The sequence below is a fragment of the Geospiza fortis genome, unplaced genomic scaffold (assembly GCF_000277835.1).
Source record: "Geospiza fortis unplaced genomic scaffold, GeoFor_1.0 scaffold40, whole genome shotgun sequence".
Taxonomy (NCBI): domain Eukaryota; kingdom Metazoa; phylum Chordata; class Aves; order Passeriformes; family Thraupidae; genus Geospiza; species Geospiza fortis.
The window spans coordinates 29,710,633-29,720,628 of NW_005054297.1; positions in this window are offsets into that span (position 1 = coordinate 29,710,633).

Consider the following 9,996-nt stretch of genomic DNA (forward strand, 5'->3'; position numbering starts at 1 on the left):
CTAAAGTAGAGATATTTGTTTGCTGAGGCATGGTTAGAAGAGTTTGTAACATCCCTAAGGTCCTGCAGTTATGAAGATGCCTCCTGTGCACGGTCTTCTCTGCACTTGGAAAAACTCTGTTTTTCAAAGACATGGGTATGGCCAGAGGATGTCAGCACAGGTGAAAGGGAAAGATCTGGGAGTTATAGGCCAGGCTCATTCCTTGACTTCCACTCATCTTTAGACTATCTAGAAGTCAGTAAATTAAGAGTACTTAACTGCGAGCCAGGGCTTTTTTTGGAATGTGTGTTTTTGGGACTTGGGATCCCTCAGCACATATCACACTGCACTGAAGCTCACAATGAGCCTCTTTGTTGAGGCACCCATCACCAACCTCCACCCCAGCCCCCTGGTGGGCCATACTATAGCATATCCCACCCTAGAGCTCCTTCTCAAACTCCCACTACAGCAACCTCCCACTGCACTTTCTACATTCCTGTTGGGAAAAAGTGCTGTAAAAAGATTTTATCCACTTCCTAGCTGTGCAAAGACAAGTTTCATCTTTACTTCTCTGGCCACAGACACCTGTCAAAACAGAACCTAAACATTTCCAGAGTTTGCTGTCTTCAGCCTCCTTCCTATGTGGGCAAAAGGACTGCCCAAATTTGAACCCATAGCCTACTGCTTGCCAACATGCCTAGCTGAACCATCACATTGCTGTTAGATGTTCCAGCTGTGCAATTCATTTATTGCCACTGGGTTACTTTACCAGAAAAACACACGAAGTTCAGTTTGGAGAGTCTTTCATGTTTGGGGATGGGGGGAGGTTTATTTTCTTTTTTTACATAACTGAAATATTTCTTCCACTTACTTTTTAACCTTCAGCAGTTCTGGTTTTTTTGCTAGCCTGCTACGTGTGGTTGCTCCTTAGTTACCATGACACCCACTAATGTGCAGAAGGTTAGAGCCCAAGAAGAGAAAACAGCTGAGTCACATGAGAAGATGGACAAGTTGTCAAGCAGATAACTCTAAAAAGCACACAGAGGCTCCTCAGCTGACGTAAATCAGTGTAGCACCGTTGAAGTCAAAGTTATAAATCTCTCCCTCTAACTTGGTAAATACCTTCAGGGATCAGAGCTGCACCTTCAATTCTGTTGATGTAGTTGAGCTTTTAGGAACTACAGCTACAGATGTCTGAAATAACCACAAACACAGATTTAGGTATGTAATTTAGTATTTATCAGAAGATATTCAGTGACTTTCCTGGAGGTATAACCAAAAACAGTGTAGGGATTATGAACACTGAAAGAAAAGCAGAGATGAAACTAAATCTCAGATCCAAAGGACATGGAACAGATTTGAATTTCAGGGCACAGGCTTTCCCCTGCTTCAGTCAGAGATTCAGCCCCGAATATCAAGTGCTGAAAATCCAAGTGACCAATAGGAGTTTCACATTTTCCTTCTTGTGGGAAAGTAAACATTAAGAAACGTATGGTCTTGCAGCTTCTGCACTAGAAGATCAGGAAGGCTTTGTGGCAGCTGTGGGGTGGGTAAGTTGATGATGACACCGCATGACATATTGGATTGCCTTTTTATTTAAATGGGTAAAGTCCTAGCCCCAGTAAGGTCAATGTGAATTCTGCCAACAGCTCAGGAAACTCTGTGTTATGTTTGCTTTAACAAGCATTTAAAGAATCAAATGAAGCCTTTGGGAATGAAACACAACCTGCCCCAGGCTAGGTTCAGCTGTGGGCTGGGTTTGGCAAATTTCTGCTTCCTTGGTCACTTGTTCTCAGGTGGGCTCAGTGCACCAGCCCCCAGCATCACCACAGCAGAGAAGAAAAAGGAGCAGTTAGCTGACTGGGCTCCAAAATAAACCTCCTAAGAAAGGGTTATTTCTGATCTGGATTTTATTGAGGCTGTACAAAAAGCTGCTATTGCAGTGAGGGTGGGGACAGGGTTGTGCAGCAGGAGGTGAGAGGGGCCCCCAGGGCTGGCACACTCCAAAACTGCAGCATGACACTCAGTGCTCTGTCCTCTGCAATTGCATGGGGGAAAGCCCAGCCTGTGTTTCTGCTGCCAAGTCAGGGGGCAAAACTAATATAGACAGGACTTTTTATAAAGAGGTCTCTAACAGAGTCTGAGATTTCAAAGCATTTTTTGCTACTCCTCTATCCTTGAGTGGAAAGCCAAACCCCTGAAACTGATTTTGCCTTTCCAGATTGGCTAGCCTAGCTGATCAGAGAGTGAAATGATGGGTTTTTTACTAGTATCAGCATTAACAGGAATCCAGAAAGCCACGCCTGCCTAGCAGCAGGGATCATCATGCTTTGTGTACAGCATCATTAACACAAATGAGAGGCTGAAGAAAAGGCTCCTGATGCAGCCTGGGCTCCCACAGGAGAGCTGCGATGCTGTCTGCTGAGCCTTAGTGTGCTGCTTTTCCTCCACAGCCTTGTATTTTCTCCTTCTCCTGCCCCCTGCAAATTCTACTGCTAAAGTGCATAGAGGCACTGCAAGCAGTGTCAGGAACCAGCAGGAGCTTTTCTTGAGCTGTAGCAAGTGTTTTCAGTTCTGTGTCACTGAGACATGCTCCCAGCAGGCCTGATGAGCACAATGCCAAACAGCACTTGCAAAGTTTGAGAACTGTCTAGATTAAGGCACTCAGCACTATTAATAGTCATGCAACTGATCGAGTATTATAACTTCAGGCCTTTTATTCCTACAAATAACATGGGTCTTGAAGTTCCTTGCTGATTTAGAAGTTTTATTGTATGGCAGTAGCCTTCTGAGCATCAGTGAAAATGACAATTGAGAAGATGTTCTGGCTGAGGAATTTTTGTTGTTTTCTAGTAGTGCTTCTGCTAAAGGGCAATCCTGCAAAATAACATGTGTAGGTTCATTGCTTTGCTTAATAGAAACAGTGAAGAACCTGAACCAAGCAGAGCTACAGAAGAGCTATTATATTATCTTGCCTTTGTTCAAGCTTATGACGTGGTTCAAGCCCATTATACTTGCCAAGCAACAATAAATATTTGACCTGTGAATACTGGAAGGGAATTCATCCTTATTTCCTCCCCTCAGATTACATAAATCTGAATGACAAGCTATTTAATCTGGGTAATAGTTAACAGTCTCTGATTGCAGCTGTTAATATTACCCAAAGGAATACCAGCTACTAGTCAAGAGGGCTGTGGTAACACCTTTCTAATGAGATCCATATTTGAGGGTACTCAGACTAATAGTTTGATTCCCATAAACACTTTTTAAAAAAATTGGCATTTATAACAACAGGGTCAGTAAGAGTGTCCAACTATATAAGAATCCTTTACATTTTTGGAGACTTGGACTGCCTCTAAACGTCCTGGATTTGCCTTTGGCTTTCCCTCTCAGGCACCTGAAACTACTTTTTGCTTCTTATAAGAAATTGCTTTCAGTCTGGTTTCTTTAATTAGAATTTAAAGCATTTTGCATTGCATAATATAGCCCTCATAGAACCATCACCTCTGAAAGTGCTGATGACCTTCAGAGTAACTCTTGCAAAGCACCAGGGAATCAAAAGTGTGTTTTTGCATTTTCTCTTTCTCTTTTGTTTGTTTGTTTGTATTTCAAAACTCTCTTTCCCACTGATATTTGGAGATGTCTAGTTTTTCCATTTTGGAAGGAGGCTTTATACTGCAATACTAGCTTGTATATGTGAGGTAGATGGAACATAATAATCCGAAGGGATCACTTATCACAGCAATTGTCAGGGCTGTAACACCTTCTCTCTTCAGGGTTTCCCTTTTCAGGGGAAAAATACAGTATTCAACACAAATTCATGGTATAATTTTTTTCCTCTCCCTTGAACCAGGAGCCTATTTAGCTCTCTACACTACTCTCTTCTGGAAAATTTTGTGTCACCTGCCCACAGCAAAGCTATGCTGTGGAGAACAAACCCCAGCAGTCTGTTTAGCTCCTTAGGTAATGTCTGTTGTTTGTTGAATGTGCCTAGAGCTCTAGCTCTTTTCTTTGAAAAGAAAGTTTGGGAATTCTCTCTGTGAAGTTGGGCTCTTGGATGCAGATACTTTCAAAGTTTAGCATTCTCTACATGCTTAATGTTTCTATTTCCTGATGCATTTGGTTGCTATTTGATTTAATGTGATATGGTGTTACCTGATGAGAGAAAGCATTTTTCAGGCAAAAGAGGAAGCCAGAGAATGTAGCACTGGGCTTTAACTGCGCCATTTGGAAGCCATTCTTCATTACCAAATTTAATCACTTTATGTTAAATTGTTGTAAATTTGTTGAAAAAATATCCCAAAGAGCACTGAGCTAGTATAAAATGTTAAACCTTTCTGTCTTTTTATTTTCCTTAGGGCTTCAGCTGCAGCCAAATAAAAAAGGGCAGCAGCATGACTGACTAACCAAAATTATTATTTTGGAATACACCATGAATAGAAGATTTTTCCCTTCTCATATGACCTGACAAATTTGTATAGTTTTCAGATTCTATTGTACAGTTCGGTGTAACAGCTATACCTTGATTTTTCTAGTACACAGCCAAATACTTTGTAAGTTGCTCTTACACTTTTCCTCCCTTTCTGCATGTATATGTGCAATTAAAATATCATTACTGAAATATAAGTAGTCAAAGTCAGTTTGTTCAGGAGCAACATCACTACAGAAACTGACTGTATTTTCTGCAGTTACTGGAGAGTTTGATTTGCTTGGATATGGGAGAAACAAGAATGAACTCGCAAGGAAAAGAAAACAACACAGGAAACAAGTTACTATCTGGAGAGTATGAAAAGTACTGCAAATAAAGTTCTAGACCTATATAAATTTGCCAGTATTTTTAGTTGTGAAATGTAATATCAGGAAAGACTCAAAGCCTAGAATTTGATGAGATACTGTTGCCACTCCAGGGCAGTACTAACAGCCTAATTCAGATAAATTGAGAGCTGTCTGTCTCAAGTAGACTTTGGGATAGTTCCTTTAACCCCATTACACTGATATTATAAGTTTTGGGGACCAGGTGGCAGCAGGCTAAAACATCAGCATCCAATTTTACAGACACAAAATTACAATCAAAAGTACAAATGGCTCCCAAAACTTTAATTGATGAGAATTTTGTGTCACCTGTTACAGTTAGTAAGTTAGCTGAACACGAGTCCAATGTCTTTTTATCCCTAAGTTTGTCTTTTTTATGTTTGTGCAAACCTTTTTGCAGAAACTGTTTTCCTGAATAATTGTTTTGTAAACTCCAGCTGTTGGTGGGGAGGGGGGAGTTGTGGATGGCCAAAGGAAGATGGCTGAACAAAAAATTATACTACAGAGCAGGACAGTGCTAAATAATATTTGAAATAAATGTGAAATATAGGTTTTCAGATTTATGTCAAGAAATGATTCTTAAATTCTGCATAACTTGAAGACATGAACAAGAATTTAATGTAACTTCTGGGGAAAAAAACAGTGCTCTGCTATGGTGATGGTGTGGGAATATTCAGCACTAAGACCCATCCTTAGCAGAAAACAGTGATGTTCCCACCAGGTTTCCACAGTGGTTTCCTATGTACTGTTGTTTAATGGAATTATAAATAGTTTAAATATTGCAGCTGTGACTCAGTTATTTTCAATACCGGGGAATACCTTATTAGGATTTGCTCCCACCAAACCTTCTTTGCTTACCATGACAGTCAGGCTACCATGGCTAAATATAGATTATAGAAGAAAGTTGCTAACACTTTCAACTTCAAGCACACACTTAGACAAATACTATAAATAGGCTGATGTTTTGTAAACTAGTACTTGCCAGAGGCACAGGCTACATGCTTTCCTGTGTGAATTTTTTCCCTGTGTTGCCTTTATGAGACAATTAGCCGCTCTTAGATATCTGAGCTCTCTTTTTATCACAATGAATTTCAAGTCCAATAGCAGCAAAAGACTGACAAAGCTTGTGAGCAGCGAGCTTTCAGGCAAGCCGCCCAATATAGTTTTGCCAATACACTGATCTGCACTACCCTTGCTGTCTGCCCTCATTTCACCAGGGTACAATTAATTCTAGTTCTTGTGCTGGCTTAGTCCTGGTGTAATCATAGCCTTGATGGGCCTGACAAACTTTGTGTTTTGGTATGGATTTGGAGAACATTCAGAAATTGGTTCACTTGAGTGTGCTATCATGGGTGTTAGCAATGGACTGAAATACCTGCCTGTAAGGCTTCTAAGATTGGAGACCTGAGCCTGCAGTGTTGCATAGGTCAGATAAAACTGGGGTTCAGTTCCAAACACTTCACCAAACCCCATGATTTTGTTTAAAGCCATGTCCTTTAAAAGTAAAATTTTGTATTCAGTGCAAAAAAAAAAAACCAAAAAAACAAACCATCAGCAGCACTCTTGCATTAAAAGCAAATTAATCTATCAGTATGTGATACACTTAGGCCAGAGCTGTTTTAACTCTAGTTATATTTGCTTTAAGCTACAGCCAGCCATACAAAGATAATTAACTCTGTCATTGAAACCAGTATATTTGTATAGATGGTCTTTTGCCAATCTTCTCACTGATTGCCCTGTTTCTCTTCTTTTATATGTTGCTTCTACTAAAACCATTACATTACCTATAAGAGAATGAGCAGAAACGGCACAATAGAATAAGGGAAGAAAAAGCCCAAAGGTCTTGCACTGTATCATCTCTGTAAGTATCAAAAATAAGGCCATTTTCCTGAGTCGGGGTAAAAATTCACAAATTCTCTCTGATATGGCATTATTGCTATGAAACTTTTATGTAAATGTCATAGCAAAAGACCTAGGGTTTGAGATTGAAATTTCCTGTTGATGAGATCATCAGTGCTATCAGCTCTCTGAGCTGATGCTGTCACAGCACTGTCCTTTATCTTTACTTGCAGTCAGATCCAGGACTGCTGTAATGATGTATGGCTAAACTTTCATCAATGTTTGTGGCAGTAAATTTACTCCCTTTGTCTCCCAGATGGGGATGAGGCTTGGGAAATAGGGTCCAGTTCTTTGGCTGCATCCATGAAAATTTACCTTGTCTATCTTGGAAATTTTGTCTCTTTTCCAGGCTTTTTATCTGCAACTTGGAAGTATTAGACCTTTACACCTCTTGAAAATGAGATCTTGTATGGCTCTTTTTTTCTTTATCTGTTCATTTTATTGAAGAGAATATTTACATTATAACTCCACTTGAGCTCACTAGGTCCATGATGGCCTGTTCCCTACATTCTAAGATGAAAGATTATTTTAATTCTTGTTTTCTTGTTATTACTTCTGTTGTATCCTCTCTATTTTGTTTGAATGCAATAGGTTCTGTCTACAACCACAATTTTATTGTCTAAGTCTGGTGCAATGTGCTTACACACAGCTTTACAGTACTCAGTAATGCCACGGGAGAAATGTGAATTATGTCTTAGCAGTGACTCTAAACCATTCTTGAAAAGAACAGCAAGAAAAGAGAGACAAATCAAATGTCTGTCTGCTGGGAAGGAGACGGTCTCAGTTCCATCATGCAGGCTGTTTAAAATGACCTTCCCAAGGTCAGCCAGGACAGCAGTTTCATTTGTAGGGAATTAAAGGCAGAACTAACCGTGTCTTTGATCAGAAGATTGCCTACTAAAAAGAGGATCTCTCTGCTTCTTTACCTCAAGTCTGTCATATCCTTACATGAAGCAGAGAGAAAAGATGTTTCATACCATTTAGGAAGCAGCAGCAGGAGTCTGAATTGGTAGATTTAGTTTTAAGTAAGGTTTTGACAGCCCATGTGTAGCCTAAGCACTGCAGCTCAAAGGGTGAAGTTTGAGCCGGATGAATCAATCTCTATTTCACTAACAACAAAAAGTGTGGCTCTACTCCCTTGTGGTTTGCTTATCTTGCCCCTTTTGCTACCTTTTGTCTGCTCCTGAGATTTTTTTCTCATCCAGCAGAACAAGCTGTGATTACGAGAGCTGCTCATCCGGTGTCCCCTGCTCCATTGCCTGCCTCCTCCTACACCAGCAGCACTTCAGCACAGCTTGCCCACACCTCTGCTCTGTGCCTGGCAGGGGGAAACCAAAACAGGGATAAGTGCTGTGCTGCAAGCCAGGGCTATGTGTCTGGTGCAACTCCCTCCTCACAGGAGTCCTGCTAAAGGGTCTGTTCCTCAGGCACCAACTCAGCCTCAGAAACCCTCCCCAGTCTGGGACCTGCGTATGTGTGCACTGCTGATGACCCTATTACTTGGGATGCCTGCATCTCCCATCCCAAACCCTGACACATGCAGCCTCAGATATGGGCAGGTTACAGAAGCTGAAGCATCTGCCTGAGACAGAACTCAGTTTCCATTCTCATTCCTGCAGGCAGTGGGATGCACAGTACTGCCACTCATTAGGATATGTCTACCTGTAAACAACTGGGGAAAATAATTTCTAAAATATAAGGATTTAAATTTAAATTGGATCAGTCAAAATAGACTAAACCTTGTACAGATCTCCTTCAGCATTACCATATTTTAGGTCCATGTTTTCCCAAACAAAGAAATCCTTTATTCTTCCCTTTATCTGCAAACAGCTTACAAAATTTATCATAGGTATCTGATAAAACCAGATTACAAAATTTGTCATAGGTGCCTGATAAAACCAGAAACATGGGCAAATTAAGCAGCTTTTTAAATGGTGGTTTAGTATTTGAATGCGCTCCTTTCATTTGGTTATTTCACCTTATTATTTATGGCATTTTAAAGATGACATGGTATTATACAGGGTCAGCTTTCCTCTGTAATAACAATTCTATAGCAGATTTGTTACTCATGCATGTGCCCTCTCTCTCCTGGCTAATGCTCATTTTCAAATCATCATCTAATTTTCTATGCCTTTTAGCATGGAATCTTTTCAGTTACCAAGATTGTTGATAGATTGCAGTCTCGCCATTAAGTTTAATACCAACCTCTGGTATGGGTGGTAGTCCATCAAGATTAAAAACACCAGAGGAAGAAAATACATGCAGACAGACAGCAAGTATCCCTTCAGCCTCTAGGCAGAGTGCTTAAAAGCCCCAGTGTTTCTCTTCCTCTGTCACGATTTCGTGCACAGTAATAACCTCTGGCAAGGTTTTTGCATTCTCACTGGATTGTATGTCGAAAACAATACAGATCCACTTAAAATTGTTCTGTGTGTTATTTTAAAAATCAGTTTTATTGAAACTGTCTGTGTGGTGGCATTCAAGTCTGGCATATGACAGTGTGATTAGTTCTGCCAATGCATTGATCTGCAGTACAATTCCTATTTTTATCCCTGCTGTTTGAAGTATAGTCAGTCATGACCACATTTCCATTAAAGACTACACGCTGAACCAGTTTAATCTGTGACTAATAAAATAATCGTAACATTTTCATTAAATCCTCAGCCAGTCTGAGCACCATCATCAGCGCTGGCAGAGTAGTGATTTTCTGTTTCTTGAGTGATGCATCTGCCATTGTCAGTGATCTACACTGATTAGACAGCCAACTTTTTCCTTCACTCCCAAGTAATGTGTACTCAGTATTAGCGTCTCAGCTATGTCTGACCCATGTGTGAATTTATTATCCAACCGGTAGAGAGAGAACACCACAATTAGTAGAAAGCCAGTGGAATAAGCAATAGGTCCAAGAAATAGGAACCAGTAACCCCTTGACATGGATAGGATGAGAGAAACCTGTGTTCTCTTAGCTCAAGGAGCACAGATCCATACTGCAGATACAAAAGTCTTAGCACTACTACAACATTTCCTTTGTAGAGGGCAAAAAATACACATTTCTGTAAACTTGTGGGGAACAAACCTTGCCAAAATGAAAATATTATTCATGCAGATTTAATTCCTGCCTGCTCCAGGAATAAAAAGCTCAATTACCTGATTATATATTTACCTACATACTTATTGCAGAGCTGCTTTGTCATTCTGTGGAAAAGGTGAGTGATGTTCTGTGGGGAAGCAGGCCTCACTAGTGAAGGAGGCTTCTGTCTGCAAAAGCACCCCTTGCCAATTTCTTACAATAAGCATAAGCTAGGC